A 22,132-nucleotide genomic window follows, 5' to 3' on the forward strand; every position below is an offset into this window, starting at 1 on the left:
GTAGGTCATTCACACCTGCAGCTGGAAGAGCCATATGCTCTGGTTAGCATGTTGTGAAGTATGGCACACGATGGCACACGCAATTATCATGTATGCTGCCTTTTCAAGTGTGTATAGCAGTGCACCCCAGGGATGTGTCTGGATGTCTGAACCTGGTTTTCAGTACATCAAACACACGCTTGATGGTGTTTTGTGTCATGATGTGTGCTCAGTTGTAGGCCTTCTCTGCAGGGCTGGAAGGTTCTCTGTACAGGATCATTAGTCACAGCTCGCGTATATAACTACAGTCACCTGTTTTGTAAGAACACATATGTTGTCATCATGAATGTTGACAAGGATGTCTTTACCTTACATCCTAGCTGTGTCCTTGTACTAACCCAGTAGTAGTCCCTCCGGTATTTTACCTGCTGGAATACAGCCTCCATGCCACTTTTCCTCTACATGGATGCATCATGGACACTCCAACGGTGTATCCCCATGATGTTTACTATGCTGCCATCTACTGCATGGAGGTTCAGGAATGGTCACCCCTTTATATTGATGTGTCGTTCTGCTTCTGGGTGCACAGGGGTCTTAATAAGGGTATGTGGCTGCAGTCTATTGCATCAAGTGCATGGGGGGAGTTTGCAAAGATATAGAAATGGCACATGAAAGTTCACTGCTCTGTGAGGGTAAAAAGAAAGTGTATGTATTCATCTATTTTGGTGCACATTGCTTCCAGGAATTGTGCCAGGATATATGTGGCAGCTGTCTGTGATACTTCTACAGTATCTCCTATATGTCATTGGAATGTCCCAGATGCCAGTACACCTGTGTTCAGACACACTTTTGTTTCGAGAGTGGTGGGATTGCCTCACAATGTCTGCACAGACATGTGTGGGGTACAAATGATGCACACAGCCTGCATCAGCTGATTTTCTAGGCAGTACCTGTCAATGGCTTGTTGATCTGATAGTTGGCCTAGTTACAGCCTTGCTCTTTGTCTAGCTGGCTGCTTTGTAGGACACACAGCCATATCCTTCTCCATAGCTTGCAATAACACCACCTGTTGCAGTTCATTCACTGCAGGTAGCATATATATATATATATATATATATATATATATATATATATATATATATATATATATATATATATATATATATATATATATATATATATATATATATATATATATATATATATTTATTGGTTTGTTTGTGTCTTTCGGCTTTTCCCGGTTAGGGGTCACCACAGCGGAACTCCGGTCCGCTAATGATTGGTAGTTGATTTTTACGTGCCGAGTTACCAGCCTGACGCACAATCTTCATTTATTGGTATTGTTATGGATTCTGTAGGATTCCATGGGAATATTGTTAGGGATTCTGTAGGATTCCATGGGAATAACTTCCCTTCCTTGCACTGTGGTATGACATTCACCAAGGATTGTAGAAACAGTCTGTGTTGCACTTTGTCATATTTACTTTATGTTGGGTTAGCACAATGTATTTTGGAATCCAATAGGTGTGCGTGGAATCCATAATTATCCTACACTTTTATAGATAATACTTCTCTCCTTACCTATCCTCTTCAGCTTTCAGAATCCACCATTGTTGATTCTCCTATTGTCCTGCAAATTCTTGTTTCCTTCTTCATTTCTACTTCCCCACTACCTGATGTCTGTAAAACAGATTCCTGTACTTAATTATGCTACTCTCCATCTAATCCTCTGTCCTTCTCCTCCTACTGTGCCATCTTTCATCCTACCATGAGTCAATAATATCTCACTACAACTCTGTCCCAACCACCTATCCATGCTTCCTCTTTACACTCTCCACACATTGCACCAAACCTATTTGATATTTCCCCTCACCTTTATTCCAAATATAGGCTTATTAATTGCACTTCAACTCAAACTAAAACAAAATTAAGTGCAAGAATCCTCTCCAAAAAACAACTATGCATAATTCCCCCAATATGCTAAAATCTTTCTAGGAGGCGATATATACCCTAATCCTGGCTCTACCTATCACAATAAACACAAAGATAATTCTCTCCCTCACACTTCTGTAACCCAACAACAGACAATCCCCAGCCCTGGTGATCTAATTTTTGCTGCAATAAATGTTAGAAATATAACTGCTGAACTACATGCCTGGATTTCGCAACATAAGCCTGATGTTCTCACTGTAACTGAAACCTGGCTTAAACCCAGCATAAATGACTCTGACTTTACTAGCATCCATAATGACCATATAATGAGGAAACGTGGTGATATTTCTTTAATATTTCCCAATACCATTTTCCCTTTACAGCAAACCAACACCAAAATCCAGTCCAGCACAGCTTCTTATTGCTGTCCCCAAAATAAACAATTATAAACTAATATGTATTACTGTCCTTTATATCCCTGCTGGTGACAACACAGCTATATTAGCAGATATCCTACACTGGATATCCACAACAATTCCACAAGAAAAAAATATTACTAGGTGATGTGAATGTTAATTGGTTGGACATAAATTCTAACTCCCCTGCATTTATTATGAACATATATGGTTTTGCACAGCTAATAGCCCGACACATTATAGCATGACTTCAAATTCTCTATTAGACTGGATCCTAGTATCAGATATGAGCAAATACTCCACCATAGGTGCAATGTCAGACTCCCTTAGTGATCAGCTCCCAATCTGTATGACTAGACATCTCACACATCCAGCTAAACAGCAAATTTATAAAGCATGTAACCTTTCCAGGTTTAAGTCTGAAATGTTCCTTACTACACTATCATCCATAAAAATCCTCCCCTTACAGGATGCTGCAATTGACATCAGTAAACTTTTCTAAATATCCTAAATAGCCTAGTACCTCCTATAAGGAAAAGGCTTTAACAAATAATGCAATCTGGCTATCAAAAACAGTAGACTGCTAATGCAGGAGAGAGAAAAAGCAAGGAAAGAATAGCAAAATATATAAAATATAAAAATATAAAATGCGTCAGTATCATGAAAACTTCTGAATGCTTCACAATCAGACTAAAAAGCAAATAAAAAAAGACTGTGTTATAATAACTTTTAGAATAATTCTAAACACACCCCAAAAAAGTGTTGGATATCCATTAAAGAATTCTTGTATCCTGGCTGAAAATTCATCCCAAATCCCTTCCTAGATAGCTCACCACTTGAAACTACAATACAGTTCAGCTTTTATTTTACAAATAGTATAGCATCTCTAACCAAGAATTCCTCAACATCTAATCCCAGCCCTTCCCAGCAGCCACATATCACCACATCCACCTTCACCTGCAAACCTGTGCCCACATCTTATATAAAACTAATCTTAAACAAACTTAAAACATGCTCTGCTTCAGCTGATGATCTTCCAAGTGAGCACCTATAAATAGCACACAATAGCATTGCCTATCCTGCCTCAGTCCTTATAAATAAGTTGATCCAGGAGTCCCACACTCCCTCTTTCTGGAAAACGTCACACATGATCCCTCTGCACAAAGGTGGAAATTCAACAGACATTAATAACTTTAGACCTATAGCAATTTTATCTATCCGTACCAAAATACTTGAAAAATGTATTCAAAAACAATTACTAGACTATCTTTGCAGGAAGACCTCCTGTCACCTACACAATATGGGTTCCGTCCTTCCCATAGTATTAGCACTGCCCTTCTAACCTATATTGATAATGTCAATAAAGCTGGAGATGATGGCAAAGTAGTGTCTTCCTTGTCCTAGACTTGTCTAAAGCCTCAACACAGTTTAAGACAGCAAGCCGCTTCTTCAAATGTCCTCCCTAGGTCTGTCCTAGACCACTGGTTCAAAAGCTACTTGTTCAGGATTCAGTCAGTAAAATGGCACTCCATGCTTGTTCTTTACCTCCCAATCACCACAGGTGTACCATAAGGCTCTGTACTTGGTCCTCTCCTGTTAAACATTTTTACAAATACCCTCTATACTTCCACACAACAGGCCATCCTAATACAAAATGCAGATAATTCCACTCCCATTTGCATATCTGACAACATGGTACACCTCCAAAAAATGCTCAGGAAGCTTTAACAACCATTTAAACATGGCTTTGTAACTCCCAACTCATGCTCAACCCAAAAAAGACCAAGCTACTACTTTTTTCCCCAAATCCCTTTCTCATGAAAAACCAAAATTTAAAGTCCTCTGTCTTGATAATACAACCATTTAAGTCACTTCTCATAGCACATTATTGGTGATAGTGGATGATAGTCTAACATTTGACCTGCATATGCAAAATTGCATAAGAAAAACTCATCAAAAACTAGGGATGCTTTACAGAGCCAAAAGCTGTCTTACCGATGTAATTACAATTACACTTGCCACTACTTATCTCCTCCTCACTCTTTTTTATGGAGCTCCCATCCTAATTACCCTCCAAGCATCACAAAAATTAAAACTTCAACAATGCTATAACAAGGTTGCAACACATAGCCCTTTCAGAGCCCACCACTGAAAAACCTAAATTGGTTAGATCTGCCACATTAACTAAAATATACACAGCTTCTTACCACCTATAAAATTATCTAGCATCCATTTACCTGTCCAGTACTAAAATACATTCTACACAGCTATGTTCCCAGTCAGGCATTGCAATACAACAATCAAAAACTCCTGTCTGTCTACAGACCTAGCAAATCTGCTGGGCACTGTCTGTACTTGAACAAGGTAGCTAAAGCCTGGAACTCCTTACCTGTATCCATCAGGTCTATACCCTCCCTCCCATCTTTCAAAACCACTCTGAAAGACTTCTTTTCTAAAAACTGTCTCTATTGTTGTTCAAAAACCAGCATAAACTATCCCTAAATCTGACCAAGTACCTTTTCATTTCTTATACCTCCATACTCTCTCTCTCTCTCTTTTTTCATTTGCTTCCTTACTTTTATCTAATTATTTTACGACTTTCACTCTAAATATACTATAAGCCTGTTTTTCCCTCTCTTCATATTACAATTCATGTTTGTATTTGACTAACTTACCTTTATTTTCTCTACAAACTATCTAAACTTTCTCTAAATATTAAACAATGGTCATATACCTTGCATTGGTTCTTAAGCAATATTTTTACATAATGTCTAATTTGTTATAATTATTTGAACTGCAGGTGTTTTTGTTTTATTTTTGATACTTGTATGATTATTGTTCTTAAAATGTTTTGTAATAATTTGGAGCTTTTCTCTCTGGGCCTCTGCTGAAAATGGGCTTCTACCCAGTCAGACTTTCATGGTAATCAAATGTCAGTAAATAAATAAATAAAAACATAAATTATACGATCAATATTAATTAACAATATAATTTTGAACAGTTTGTGGGGAAACATTTTCATCTTCATTTTTAACATCATTATCTATATTTTCATCATCATCCCCATTTCAGCATTGTCATTATTATTAAGTTCAATAGAATTAGTTAAAAGTTCACAGTCTAACCAGAAATTACAATCATGACTACATTTTTTACAAAATTCAAAACAATCTTTAGGAGAATGTTTTATTTTACCACACTGATTACAATCATTACATTTTTAGGCAAACCATGTATTAAATGTTCACTCAAACTGCTGAAGAAATAGACTGCCCCTGTATCTGAGCATTCCTTTTGTGTTATTAATTAACACAGCACTAGGCAAATGTACCTTTCTGTCATCAGCAATAGTTACACTTGCTCTAATCTCACATGATCCATTACATAATTGTCTGTCTTCTGACACTTTACTTATACTAAAACCTTTTTTGTCACTCATGTTCCCCACTACTTGTTAAACATCAGCCCTCCTCCCCAAGCCAATAGGCCCATTCATTACCCATCACTAGGGATTGTCAACTAATAGAGGTCATTATTTAGACAGCTATTAGAGTATTTTGAATATTTTTGTTCTTCTGTTAGCCCTACCATACTGCAAATATCCAGCTTTTGGAGACAGGGGGCATGTGATAGGCTACCTGCACTTGTCACCTTTCACTTCTGCAAGGGGCATTGCCCGGAAGTCACCTTACTTCCCCCACCTTCAAGTAAGGGAGTGAGTTCTCTAGTCTGTACTGGAGAAATCATACTTCCCCATATGCTCCTGAATACTTGCTTCCCCCTCCCCAGGAGAGGTGAGCAAGCCACACCCTTTTCCTCCTCAATAACAATACCAAAGAAAATTTGGACATTTTTTAAAAAATACATCATTTTAATCCTACTTCAGAAAATGTGAGGTTCTAAACGGCACAACTTTTTTTCTATGCTTATTTTTGTCTTACTGCTGATCATCAGTGGACTCCAGTGCATCTTCTTCATTGCTGGGTCTGCCTACCCCAGATTAACTTTTGATAATGGTTGGATAGGAGATCAAAGTGTCTCTGGTCTGCATCATGTTGATTATGAGATTTCTGGATGTTGCTGTCCCAACCCCTATGCATGTTAACACTCTGTAGATAAGGAATGCAGTGGGCAAACTTACTAATCCACTCCTCACTCCTGCAAAGACTTGGCATCAACATCCTCAGAAAGGCCTTTGTGATGTTTTATCAGCATCATACAGTGAATTCTAAACAAATTGCATGCCTCATCTGACCCTCCCTTCCCAGTTTCTTCTTAATTAAATATAATTACCACAACAGAATAAGAAAGTTCTCTTTCACATCAAATGATTCAAATATAATGTCACAAAGACGGCTCTCATCCAAGATGTATCACACAGCTCATATAACCTATATAGAAAAACCCAGAGGAAAAACAAAAAAATCCTATACAAAATTACCACCAACTGCTTCTGCATTGTTGAACTTCTATGTAAAAATGGAGTAAGCACCTCATTTGTTCTTTTCTGCTTTTTTAAGTTGTTTCAGGTTTCATCCTCTGTTACTTAAGAAGTTACATTGTGAGTGTTTCTGCCATTTCACAGAGAGCGAAACAGAGGAGGGGCACTGACCAAAACACTGATCTGTGATATATAACAATATGTATTGTGTTTTCTGCTTATTTTTACTAATTATTGCTTATTCTAGATGTTTATAGCACTTTTTATTGTCTACTGCATGCTTAGTTTCATAGGTTCATAGATTAGTACTAGGCTAACTGCCATTGTGAGCTATTTTAAGCCTAACCAATTATCCCTTGTGAGACTCGAACCCTGCACCTTGTGTTTGTAAGGCAAACACCTTAACCATTAGGCCACACTCCCAACTTTATGTTGTATTTTATAGCTATAAACTAATCTGCATGGTTGTACTAAAACTGTCTGCCTCACAGGGCCTGATAAATAGGGTTTTACTGTCCACTGTTTGTAGACCTTTTCTAGCTAATTTCACTGTGTCATGTGTAAGGTATTAACTGGAACTTTTCTCCATTTGTTAAACATCTGTTTGTTTGTTTTGATTTCCTGACAATGAGTGTATCATATAACTGATTTGTTTGCAGTTAAAAGCATTCTCTAGTGTCTCCTTGCTCCTTTATTTGTTGAAAACTTTAATTTAGTGGCTTAGTGCTATTTTTCTGTTGTGATAAACATTTCTGTAGTATTTTCTGCCTAAAATAGTCGCATGCCTTCCCTCCCTATTGGTATCTTGTTGTTATACTTGGTGGCTTTGCAGTTGTCTTCCCCTACTGTAAATTTGATATGGGACACTCCTCCCAGTATAGTGTCATTAGTTCATTCTACCTAATGCAGAGAGAACATTTGAGAAGGACAACCCACTTAGTTTCTTAACCTTGAATTATCTTCTGTTCCTCCTTTCTCCCTTTCCACTTTACTAAAAATATATAAATATATTTTTCCCTAGAATCTACCATTGCTAGAATCTCCTTGTGGTCTGACTGAGTGTGCTTCTCAAACAATCTGGAAATGTAGAACTGACAAGTATATTTTTGGCACTTTCTAACTGTTCAGGGTTTAATAAAACAATAATTGAATTCAGTTCAGAATACCATTTGAATAAATTGCATTTATTTAAACTGTATTTGCTTTAATATTGCTACAAATCAAGTGTTCTAGCTTGCACTGCAATTTGTTTTTAGTGATGCCTTAGCTGCTCCTCTGTAAAAAAAAAAAAAGATTCTAAGCTTGTTTCCTGCCTCTCCTATAACTAGTCTAGTCCAGATACAGATTTGCTGTATCCAGGACTATTTGTAAGCTTCTGAGCCCCCCCCCCCAAAGCCTTTCTGTGTTGGAGGGAAGCCTTCTAGCTTATCAGTGGGAGTGGTAAACATTAGGTAGCCTATCTACTACAAGAGGAGTGGTTTCTGACCCAGAAATTGTAGTTTATTGGCTGTTTGGGCAGTTTTCTATCTCTTTCAACTTTCTGGTTTAAAAGCCTGTGTTTGCACTTGTTTCCTGCCTTTCCTGTAACTAGTCTAGTCCAGATACAGATTTACTGTATCCAGGACTATTTGTAAGCTTCTGAGCAGTGTTAAAAAGTCTGCTTTTTAATTTTTCCCTTAGATCTGCTAGTTCTCGCCTCTCCTACACTTTTACTAGCTTATTAGTCTAGCACTTTACCAGACTTCTTATAGCAATTATTGTAGCACACAAAAGTGCTACCAGCACTAAGCGTTCTACAAGGAAACAGCTCTAGTACTTATTATTAATGCCCACCCCTCCAGGCATGTCTAAAGATCAGTTCCCTGTGCTGTCACCTATTAACCTGGTGAATTTGGGCATCCTGAGGCAATGTAGCAACTACCTCATGTACACTGACAACCCTCTCCTCTTACCTCCCAAGACTCAGACTCGTGAGAGATGCACTTATATATCCAAACTGGAAGCCACACACTCTCCAGCAAAGACCGGAATAGCTGGTCAAGAGGAGAGGGTCAACACTTGCACCACACCACATGGAACACATAGCCCTCCAGAACACATACCAGCTTTGCCTTCACATAAAAGCACAAACCACGCACCCACCTTCACAGAGGCTCTCAATAAAAATCTACCCAAACAGCAGATGCCTCCAAGGCAGAAATGCATTTGACCACCACAACACAACACTAATCACAAGACACACAACTCTCCTAAACAGTGTGCCATGCAACCAAAGGCCCTAAGGCAAAACAGCATTCCTAACACACTAGTCATAGGTGACTTGATAGTGAGGCACACTGATCTCCTACTTACTAGGTTGAATAAGGGGAAAGTAACTGTCAGCTGCCTGTCAGGTGCCAGGATCCACCACATAATGCATACACTCATGTCCCTCAACAACAAGTACAAATATGACTCTGTCATTGTACATATGGGTGTGTATGACATGAGATGTACTTCCCTGCACTACATGAAAAGAGACACGGAAGAGCTCTTAGATTATGTCGCCCAGGTGGGTATGAGCATATCCCTGAGCAGCATCCTACCATCACCCAGAATGATACCACAGAACAAGCAGAAACTGACTGATTTCTACACTTGGCTAAGTTTCTGGTGTCATTCCAAGGGGATCCAGTATCTGTCTGCCTATGATGACATGACAGACAGACCTTGATGCGTTACCAGAGATGGGCTGTATCTGTCACTCTTGGGCTTCCGGATACTGGCTAAGGCTCTTGCCACCCCTGTAGTGCCTTTTTTTAGGCTGTGTTCCAAAGACCAAATAACCACTGTAACAGCTACAAACAAATGCAATCTGAGGGTCATGCTGCTCAATGCTAGAAGTCTAAATCGCAAAATGCACTTGCTTGAAGCACTCATTAAAATGGAGAACATTGACATTTGTGCTGTAACAGAGACCTGGTTCAAAGCAGCAGAAAGCACCCCTGCACTACCAGGCTATAACTCATTCCACACAATTCAGTCCCAGAACTTGGACCAAATCTCCAAAGACAGTGGTGTTTCCATATTCATAAAGGTTGTGCACACCTCCAGACTAGTAGCACAACATAATGCATCAGAGGTACTTCAGGTGCAGCTAACATTGGGTAAGACAGTGATTCAGGTCATAGACTGCTATGGGTCCCCAACCATTTCCCAAGACTCAAACTCCACATTCCTAAGCACCCTGGAGAATATTAGGGTCCAACCTAACACCCTCATACTGGGCAACGTCAACTACTTCTCCATTAAATGGGAAAACTACTCATGTACCAATACACTTGCCCAATGTTTCCTGGAATTCTTTAATTCCAATGCCCTGGACCAGCTTGTTCTTATCCCCAGTAGAGGTAGCAACATCCTTGACCTGATCATTATTAACATGGGTGACCGTTGCTCTACACCAGTAGTCAACTCCTCCCTGGTTAGATCTGACCACAAGCTAATCACCTTGGAAATCCACATCCCTCCCTCCCCCGCAAAGGTAACCACTATAAAAAAATTCTCCAAAGCTAACTTTGGTCTCCTAAAAACAGAGGTGGCTAACTTCATGGCACCCATGCAAATGGAGAATAGTTGCATAACCACCAAATCATACACCAATGCACTGTACAAACACGTACACAAATGCATGCATCTTGCCATACCGAATAGAACCAAGATGCTCTCCTCCAAAAAAAGGAAGCCAATCTGGTAGTCCCCTGCCATAAACAAACTCTACAGCAGAAGGAAAAACTGATGCAGAATAAGATGAAGTCCCAAGACTGGAAAAACTCCCTTATCAGCCTCAGCAAATAGTTGAGATCCCTCATCAAATCCTCTAAAGCTAGCTATGAATACAGAATTGCAGCAGATAGTAAAGAGAACCTAAGGCCTTCTATAGTTAGTTAAAGAACCTCCACAGCAGCACCCATATTTGCTCTGAGCTACTGCACAATGGTACCTCCTATACCGAACCAACAGATATTGCCAATATACTGGCCGAATGATTCAGTGCAAACTTTACCCCTCTCTATCCTCCCAAAGGACCAATCACAATACCAGTAGATTGCAGGCACCCAGCATTACTGCTGCACAGGTTAAAACAGCACTGTCCAAGGCCAAGAATACAGCTTCTATGGGACCAGACAATATCCCTGGCTGTGTTCTAGGTGAACTACAGAGTGAACTGTCACCACACCTGTGTGCCCTCTTCAATCACAGCCTCTCCTCAGGCTTTGTCCCCACCAAATAGCATACTGCTACAGTCATCCCTCTCCACAAAGTAAGAGCATCTACAGACCTTAGGAACTATTGCCCCATTAGCCTGACAAGTCTGATATGCAAAGCTATGGAATGCATCATCATGGACCTAATAAGGATATAGGGAATCTCCAAACTCTGGAATCCACACAGTTTGGTTTTGTGTAGGGCAGATCATGCCTGCTCAACCTGGTTGACTTCTTTGAGATAGTCACCAGACTTGTGGATAAAGGCAAGATGGTTCATACAGCCTACTTTGATCTAGCCAAAGCTTTTGATGCCATTCCCCACTCAGGAATCATAGAAAAACTCACTAAGCTAATCATCAACCACTATATCACAAGGTGGGTTGCAAACTGGCTCACAGACAGAACCCACAGTGTGAACATAGCTGACTACAAGTCAGACTGCAGACTAGTCACAACTGGAGTCCCACAGGGTTCAGTCCTGGGTCCTCTCCTGTTTGGTATCTACTTCTCTGAAGTCCAGGCCAACACAAAGGCACTCTGGCTGACAAGGTTCACAGTTGATTGCAAGTTGGGAGCTATTATTAACTCCCCAAGTAATGTTGACATCCTGCAGAAAGGCCTCACTGAGACAAACGACTGGTGTCAGAACCATGGCTTTAAGCTCAATGCCAAAAATGGTGTTGTCATCCCCTTTGGGAAAAACTCAGTTCCCATGAATTACCACATCAATGGTAGTGCACTCAACATAGAAGGCGTTATAAGTGATCTGGAAACACAAGTTGACAGCAACCTCTCTTTTGACCACCACATTGCTACTGTGCTCAGAAAGTCCTTCTATGTGGCACATCTCATTACTAAGGGTTTTGCATCCAGAAGGAAAGAGGTCATTGTCTCCCTCTACTCTTCCCTCATTGGGACAGTCATCATGTACAATACTCCATTTGGAATGTACCTCACTAGACACTTGCAACAATTGGAGAGGCAGCAAAAGTACCTCACAAAGATGATCCTAGGGCTTAAACACTTGTCCTATATGGACAGACTCAAAAAACTCCAACTATTCTATGTCTCATATTCCCTACTTAGCGGTGATCTCTAATTGACCTACAAAGCCATGTCTGACCCAGCTCTGTTAGATATGCTGCATGTAAAGAAATCCCAGTCCCTCCACACCACATGCTCCAGAGACCTCAACCTCATTGCCACAATCAACAGAACATGCTAGAGAGACAGGCTCACAATCCAGAGACTGACCATGGTCACAAATAGACTTCCCATACATGTCAAACACAGCACCTCACTGGCCCTCTTCAAGAGAAATCTTGATGAGTGGATGGAAAATAGAAAGTTCACCTCAGGGATCACTCCAGTGGCTCTACTCGACAGAGGAACTGGGACTAATGTCGGGTGGCATGATGCCAGTATAATCCTATGGGCTAGGCTTGTAAAGGATCCAGGGCCATTAGCCTAGTACACACCTATAAAGCTATGATAAAGGGCAGTGTTTAAATTGAACCACACAGCTCTTGCTTAATACTACTACTTACTACTACTGCTTTGCTGCATTAGAATTTTGTTTTATTAAATTGTCATAAGAAACAACTACCTATTGATACCCTTCCAGATTAAATATTTCTGTCTCTATCAGCATTCTTCTCTCTGCCCTCCTTCTGCACTTCTTTGTGGTCTGACTCCCTGACTACACCCTGCTGTCCTTCTGCACCTCTTGTGGTCTGACCCACTAACTACACCCTGCTGCCCTTCTGTACCTCTTTGTGGTCTGACTCACTGACTACACCCTGCACCCCTTCTGAACAGCTTCGTGTTCTGACTTACTGAATACACCCTGCTGTCCTTTTGCACCTCTTTGTGGTCTGACTCACTGTCTACACCCTGCACTGCTTCTGCACCTCTTTGTGGTCTGATTCACTGACTACACCCTGCACTGCTTCTGCACCTCTTTGTGGTCTGATTCACTGACTATACCCTGCTGTCCTTCTGCACCTCTTTGTGGTCTGACTCACTGACTCTACCCTGCTGTCATTCTGCACCTCTTGTGGTCCACCCCACTGATTACATCCTGCTGCCTGTCTGTACCCCTTTGTGGTCTGATTCACTGACTACACCCAGCCCTCCTTCTGCACCGCTTTGTGTTCTGACTTACTGACCACACCCTGCACTCCTTCCGCACCTCTTTATGGTCTGACTCACTGACTACACCATGCACTTCTTCTGCACCTCTTTGTGGTCTGACTCACTGACTACACCCAGCTGTCCTTCTGCACCAATTTGTGGTATGACTCATTGACTACATCCTGTTGTCCTTCTGCACCTGTTTGTGGTCTGACTCACTGACTACACCCTGCTGACCTCCTGCACCTCTTGGTGGTCTGACTCACTGACTCACCCTGTTGTCCTTCTGCAACTCTTTGTGGCTTGACTCAGTGACTACACCCTGCTGTCCTTCTGCATCAGTTTGTGGTATGACTCATTGACTACAATCTGCTGTCCTTCTGCACCTCCTTGGGGCCTGACTCACTGACTACACCCTGCTGCCCTTCTGCACCTCTTTCTGGTCCAACTCACTGACTACATAGGTTCATAGGTTCATACTAGGCTATCTGCCCTAGGGCATTTATAAGCCTAGCCAGAGTGTGTGTGGCTTTCATCACCCCTTAGGATGAGAATACTATACCCATTAGTTTGCTGTGCCTCTGTCCAGCAGTGATACAGAGATGATTCCCGGGGTAAACCTACGATCTCCCATCCACTCGTCAAGATTTCTCTTGAACAGAGTCAGTGAGGGGCTCTGCCTCACATGGACTGGGATTCTGTTCCATAGTGTAGGGAGTCTCTGGGTGATGAATCTGTCCCTCCAGCACGTCCTATTTATATCCGTGTTGAGGTTTAAGTCTCTTGCTCTCGTGGCTCTGGTGGATTTGGATTTTTGAGGTGGAGCATGTCCATTAATTCCGGGTTGGACATGGCCTTGTATGTCAGGCACAGATCACCTCTGAGCAGACGGTATGCGACTTAATAGAGCTGGAGTTTCTTCAGTCGGGCATCGTATGACATATGTTTGAGCCCCTTTATCCTTTTGGTGAGGAACTTTTGGGGTCTTTCCAACTGCTGCAGGTGTCGGGTAAGGTACATTCAATGGGGCGTTGTACTCAATCACAGGCCTGATAAGTGAAGAGTATAGGGGTAGAATGAGCTCTGCTGATCTGGATGTGAAGCGCTTCCTGATCAGGTGGGCAATGTAGAAGGTCTTCCTAACCACTTTGGCAATGTGAGTGTCAAAAGAGAGGTTACTGTCAACTTGGGTCCCCAGGTCCCTGATAACTTCTTCCGTGTTTAATGGATTACCACCTATGTGGTAATTAGGGGTTACCTTGTTTTTCCCAAAGGGTATGACTATACATTTTTTGGCATTTAGCTTAAGGCCATGGCTATGGCACCAGTTATCCATTTCTATGAGACCTTTCTGGAGGATGTCTGTGTCTGATGGAGTGTCAATTATGGTGCCCAGTTTGCAGTCATCTGCAAATTTTGTCAGCCACAATCCCCTATGTTTGCCTGCACTTCAGAAAAATAAATGCCGAACAAGAGGGGTCCCAGGACTGAGCCCTGTGGGACACCGCCGTGACCGGCTTAGAGTCTGACATGGCACCAGCAACTCTAACCCTGTGTGTTCTGTCCTTGAGCCAGTTTGCAACCCATCTTGTGACATATGGGTTTACATCTAAGCTGGTGAGCTTTTCTATGATGCCCGAGTGGGGTATTGTGTCAACGCTTTTGCTAGGTCAAGGTAGGCTGTGTGAACTGCCTTACCCTCATCAATGGCCTTAGTGACTGTTTCAAAAGTCGACCAAGTTCAAGAGGCAGGATCTGCCCTTGACAAAGCCAAATTGTAGGATCCAGTGTCTGTAGGTCCCCAATGTCTTTATTTATGAGTTCCATTATGATCCTCTCCATAGCTTTGCAGACAAGGCTCGTCAAGCTTATGGGACGGTAATGTCCAGGGTCCGTAGAAGCACCGCCTTTGTGGAGTGGGACCACAGTTGCCGTGACGCCATTCTTTGGGCACGATCCTGTAGTAAGGCTAAGATTAAACAGCAGCCTTATGTGTGGGTTTAGTTCCTCATTGAGTTCGTGTAGCACACAGCCAGGGACACCGTCCGGTCCCATTGATGCTGTGTTTTTTGCTTTAGAGAGACCAGCTCCCACCGGGGCATCTGAGATGTTGGGGAGGCTAGACTCTGGTGGGATAGATTTTTCTCCTTTGGGGGGGGAGGAGAAATTTGCACTGAACCTGTCTGCCAGTATGTTGGCAATGTCTGTGGGTTCAGTGATTTTTGTATCATTTTGGACTAATTCTGAGCATATCTGGGAGTTTCCACCCAGGTTTCAACATAGCAAAAGAAGGCTTTATGATTGTCTTTTGTGTCATTAGCGATTTTTCTCTCAAAGTTGGCCTTGGATGATTTTATGAGTGATCGTAGTTTTTGCTAGTATTGATCAGAGATGCCTTCCCTTTAGGGATTTTGCTCTGTCATGTAGTAGCTTTCTCCTCTTGTTGTAGAGTTTGTTTATGGCTGGAGTCCACCAGACAGGGCCTGCCTTTGGTGGAAAGGGTCTTGATTTTATTAGGGATTGCTTGATCCATACATTCCTGGAGGTGCTCGTAGAAGGCATTTGTAAGGGTTTCAGCAGCGTGGGTTGTGGTTTCCACTGGCTCGGGGCCTTGAAGGATACCACTCCAGTCTTAAGAAGTTTGAAGTTTGCTTTGAGAAGTTCTTCACTGTGGTCTTTTGCTGGGGTGGGGGGGATGTGGATCTCCAGTGAGATTAATTTATGGTCTGATCTCACCAATGAGGGATATACTTCCGGTGTGGAGCATTTTGTCCCCATGTTTGTGATGATCAGGTCTAGTATATTTTCTCCTCTTGTGGGAATGGTGACTAGTTGTTCCATAGCATTTGAGTTTATGAACTCAAGGAACCTTTGGGCTAGGGTGTTGGGGCTTGAGTAATGTTCCCAGTCTATGTTTGGGTAGTTGAAGTCACCCAATGTCCTTCTGCACCTCTTTGTGGTCTGACTCACTGACTACACCCTGATGTCCTTCTGTACCTCTTTGTGGTCTGACTCACTGACTACACCTTGCCCTCCTTCTGCACCGGTTTGTGTTCTGACTTACTGACTACACCCTGCTGTCCTTCCGCACCTCTTTGTGGTCTGACTCACTGACTACACTCTGCTCTCCTTCTGCACCACTTTGTGTTCTGACTTGCTGACTACAACCTGCTGTCCTTCTGCACCTCTTTATGGTCTGACTCACTGACTCACCCTGCTGTACTTCTGCACTTCTTTGTGATCCAACTCACTGACTATACCCTGCTGTCATTCCGCACCTCTTTATGGTCCAGCTCACTGACTATACCCTGCTGTCCTTTTGCACCTCTTTGTGATCTGACTCACTGACTACACCCTGCATTCCTTCTGCACCTCTTTGTGGTCTGATTCACTGACTATACCCTGCTGTCCTTCTGCACCTCTTTGTGATCTGACTCACTGAATCTACCCTGCTGTCATTCTGCACCTCTTGTGGTCCACCCCACTGATTACATCCTGCTGCCCTTCTGTATCCCTTTGTGGTCTGACTCACTGACTACACCCTGCCCTGATTCTGCACCGCTTTGTGTTCTGACTTACTGACTACACCCTGCACTCCTTCCACACCTCTTTATAGTCTGACTCACTGACTACACCCTACACTCCTTCTGCACCTCTTTGTGGTCTGACTCACTGACTACACCCTGCTGTCCTTCTGCACCACTTTGTGGTATGACTCACTGACTACATCCTGTTGTCCTTCTGCACCTCTTTGTGGTCTGACTCACTGACTAGACCCTGCTGTCCTCCTGCACCTCTTTGTGGTATGACTCACTGACTCACCCTGTTGTCCTTCTGCTCCTCTTTGTGGCTTGACTCAGTGACTACACCCTGCTGTCCTTCTGCATCAGTTTGTGGTATGACTCATTGACTACAACCTGCTGTCCTTCTGCCCCTCCTTGTGGCCTGACTCACTGACTACACCCTGCTGCCCTTCTGCACCTCTTTGTGGCTTGACTCACTGACTACACCCTCCCGTCCTTCTGCACCTTTTTGTGGTATGACTCATCGACTACAACCTGCTTTCCCTCTGTACCTCTTTGTGGCTTGACTCACTGACTACACCCTCCCGTCCTTCTGCACCTTTTTGTGGTCTGACTCACTGACTACACCCTGCTGCCCTTCTGCACCTCTTTCTTGTCCAACTCACTGACTACACCCTACTGTCCTTCTGTATCTCTTTGTGGCTTGACTCACTGAATACACCCTCCCATCCTTCTGCACCTTTTTGTGGTATGACTCATTGACTACAACCTGCTTTCCTTCTGCACCTCTTTGTGGTCTGACTCACTGACTACACCCAGCCCTCCTTCTGCAGCGCTTTGTGTTCTGACTTACTGACTACACCCTGCTGTCCTTCTGCACCTCTTTGTGATCTGACTCACTGACTACACCCTGCTGTCCTTCTGTACCTCTTTGTGGCTTGACTCATTGACTACACCTTCCCGTCCTTCTGCACATTTTTGTGGTATGACTCATTGACTACAACCTGCTGTCCTTCTGCACCTCTTTGTGGTCTGACTCACTGACTACACCCTGCCCTCCTTCTGCACCGCTTTGTGTTCTGACTTACTGACTACACCCTGCTGTCCTTCCGCACCTCTTTGTGGTCTGACTCACTGACTACACCCTGCTTTCCTTCTGCACCGCTTTGTGTTCTGACTTACTGACTAGAACCTGCTGTCCTTCTGCACCTCTTTATGGTCTGACTCACTGACTCACCCTGCTGTCCTTCTGCACTTCTTTGTGGTCCAACTCACTGACTATACCCTGCTGCCATTCTGCACCTCTTTATGGTCCAGCTCACTGACTATACCCTGCTGTCCTTTTGCACCTCTTTGTGATCTGACTCACTGACTACACCCTGCATTCCTTCTGCACCTCTTTGTGGTCTGATTCACTGACTATACCCTGCTGTCCTTCTGTGTCTCTTTGTGGTCTGACTCACTGACTCTACTCTGCTGTCATTCTGCACCTCTTGTGGTCCACCCCACTGATTACATCCTGCTGCCCTTCTGTACCCCTTTGTGATCTGACTCACTGACTACACCCTGCATTCCTTCTGCACCTCTTTGTGGTCTGACTCACTGAATATGCCCTGCTGTCTTTCTGCACCTCTTTATGGTCTGACTCACTGACTCACCCTGCTGACATTCTGCACCTCTTTTTGATCCAACTCACTGACTATACCCTGCTGTCCTTTTGCACCTCTTTGTGGTCTGACTCACTGACTACACCCTGCACTCCTTCTGCACCTCTTTGTGGTCTGACTCACTGAATATGCCCTGCTGTCTTTCTGCACCTCTTTATGGTCTGACTCACTGACTCACCCTGCTGACATTCTGCACCTCTTTTTGATCCAACTCACTGACTATACCCTGCTGTCCTTTTGCACCTCTTTGTGGTCTGACTCACTGACTACACCCTGCACTCCTTCTGCACCTCTTTCTGGTCTGACTCACTGACTCACCCTGCTGACATTCTGCACCTCTTTTTGATCCAACTCACTGACTATACCCTGCTGTCCTTTTGCGCTTCTTTGTGGTCTGACTCACTGACTACACCCTGCTGTCCTTCTGCACCTCTTTCTGGTCTGACTCACTGACTACACCCTGCTGTCCTTCTGCACCTCTTTCTGGTCTGACTCACTGACTACACCCTGCTGTCCTTTTGCACCTCTTTGTGGCCTGACTCACTGACTACACCCTGCTGTCCTTCTGCATGTGTTTGTGGTATGACTCATTGACTACATCCATTGTCCTTCTGCATCTCTTTGTGGTCTTACTCACTGACTACACCCTGCACTCTCTCTGCACTGCTTTGTGTTCTGACTTACTGACTACAACCTGCTGTCCTTCTGCACCTCTTTATGGTCTGACTCACTGACTCACCCTGCTGTCCTTCTGCACCTCTTTGTGGTCCAACTCACTGACTATACCCTGCTGCCATTCTGCACCTCTTTATGGTCCAGCTCACTGACTATACCCTGCTGTTCTTTTGCACCTCTGTGTGATCTGACTCACTGACTACACCCTGCATTCCTTCTGCACCTCTTTGTGGTCTGATTCACTGACTATACCCTGCTGTCCTCCTGCACCTCTCTGTGGTCTGACTCACTGACTCTACCCTGCTGTCATTCTGTACCTCTTGTGGTCCACCCCACTGATTACATCCTGCTGCCCTTCTGTACCCCTTTGTGGTCTGACTCACTGACTACACCCTGCCCTCCTTCTGCATCGCTTTGTGTTCTGACTTACTGATTACACCCTGCACTCCTTCCACACCTCTTTATGGTCTGACTCACTGACTACACCCTGCACTCCTTCTGCACCTCTCTGTGGTCTGACTCACTGAATACACCCTGCTGTCCTTCTGCACCACTTTGTGGTATGACTCACTGACTACATCCTATTGTCCTTCTGCACCTCTTTGTGGTTTGACTCACTGACTACACCCTGCTGTCCTCCTGCACCTCTTTGTGGTATGACTCACTGACTCACCCTGTTGTCCTTCTGCAACTCTTTGTGGCTTGACTCAGTGACTACACCCTGCTGTCCTTCTGCATCAGTTTGTGGTATGACTCATTGACTACACCATGCTGCCCTTCTGCACCTCTTTCTGGTCCAACTCACTGACTACACCCTGCTGTCCTTCTGCACCTCTTTGTGGTCTGACTCACTGACTACACCCTGCTGTCCTTCTGTATCTCTTTGTGGCTTGACTCACTGACTACACCCTCCCGTCCTTCTGCACCTTTTTGTGGTATGACTCATTGACTACAACCTGCTGTCCTTCTGCACCTCTTTGTGGTCTGACTCACTGACTACACCCTGCGGTCCTTCTGCACTGCTTTGTGTTCTGACTCACTGACTACACTCTGCTCTCCTTCTGCAACGCTTTGTGTTCTGACTTACTGACTACAACCTGTTGTCCTTCTGCACCTCTTTATGGTCTGACTCACTGACTCACCCTGCTATACTTCTGCACGTCTTTGTGGTCCAACTCACTGACTATACCCTGCTGCCATTCTGCACCTCTTTATGGTCCAGCTCACTGACTATACCCTGCTGTCCTTTTGCACCTCTTTGTGATCTGACTCACTGACTACACCCTGCATTCCTTCTGCACCTCTTTGTGGTCTGATTCACTGACTATACACTGCTGTCCTTCTGTGTCTCTTTGTGGTCTGACTCACTGACTCTACCCTACTGTCATTCTGCACCTCTTGTGGTCCACCCCACTGATTACATCCTGCTGCCCTTCTGTACCCCTTTGTGGTCTGACTCACTGACTACACCCTGCCCTCCTTCTGCACCGCTTTGTGTTCTGACTTACTGACTACACCCTGCACTCCTTCTGCACCTCTTTGTGGTCTGACTCACTGACTACACCCTGCTGTCCTTCTGCACCACTTTGTGGTATGACTACTGACTACATCCTGTTGTCCTTCTGCAACTCTTTGTGGCTTGACTCACTGACTACACCCTACACTCCTTCTGCACCTCTTTGTGGTCTGACTCACTGACTACACCCTGCTGTCCTTCTGCACCACTTTGTGGTATGACTACTGACTACATCCTGTTGTCCTTCTGCACCTCTTTGTGGTCTGACTCACTGACTACACCCTGCTGTCCTCCTGCACCTCTTGTGGTATGACTCACTGACTCACCCTGTTGTCCTTCTGCAACTCTTTGTGGCTTGACTCAGTGACTACACCCTGCTGTCCTTCTGCATCAGTTTGTGGTATGACTCATTGACTACAACCTGCTGTCCTTCTGCACCTCCTTGTGGCCTGACTCACTGAGTACACCCTGCTGCCCTTCTGCACCCTTTCTGGTCCAACTCACTAACTACACCCTGCTGTCCTTCTGCACCTCTTTGTGGTCCAACTCACTGACTATACCCTGCTGCCATTCTACACCTCTTTATGGTCCAGCTCACTGACTATACCCTGCTGTCCTTTTGCACCTCTTTGTGATCTGACTCACTGACTACACCCTGCATTCCTTCTGCACCTCTTTGTGGTCTGACTCACTGACTATACCCTGCTGTCCTTTTGCACCTCTTTGTGGTCTGACTCACTGACTACACCCTGCATTCCTTCTGCACCTCTTTGTGGTCTGACTCACTGAATATGCCCTGCTGTCTTTCTGCACCTCTTTATGGTCTGACTCACTGACTCACCCTGCTGACATTCTGCACCTCTTTTTGATCCAACTCACTGACTATACCCTGCTGTCCTTTTGCACCTCTTTGTGGTCTGACTCACTGACTACACCCTGCACTCCTTCTGCACCTCTTTCTGGTCTGACTCACTGACTACACCCTGCTGTCCTTTTGCACCTCTTTGTGGCCTGACTCACTGACTACACCCTGCTGTCCTTCTGCATGTGTTTGTGGTATGACTCATTGGCTACATCCATTGTCCTTCTGCATCTCTTTGTGGTCTTACTCACTGACTACACCCTGCACTCTCTCTGCACTGCTTTGTGTTCTGACTTACTGACTACACTCTGCTGTCCTTCTGCACCTCTTTATGGTCTGACTCACTGACTCACCCTGCTGTCCTTCTGCACCTCTTTGTGGTCCAACTCACTGACTATACCCTGCTGCAATTCTGCACCTCTTTATGGTCCAGCTCACTGACTATACCCTGCTGTCCTTTTGCACCTCTGTGTGATCTGACTCACTGACTACACCCTGCATTCCTTCTGCTCCTCTTTGTGGTCTGATTCACTGACTATACACTGCTGTCCTTCTGTGTCTCTTTGTGGTCTGACTCACTGACTCTACCCTGCTGTCATTCTGCACCTCTTGTGGTCCACCCCACTGATTACATCCTGCTGCCCTTCTGTACCCCTTTGTGGTCTGACTCACTGACTACACCCTGCCCCTCCTCCTGCACCGCTTTGTGTTCTGACTTACTGACTACACCCTGCACT

Source organism: Protopterus annectens, chromosome 2.part1 (assembly GCF_019279795.1).
Source record: "Protopterus annectens isolate FY-2018-M chromosome 2.part1, PAN1.0, whole genome shotgun sequence".
NCBI lineage: Eukaryota > Metazoa > Chordata > Ceratodontiformes > Protopteridae > Protopterus > Protopterus annectens.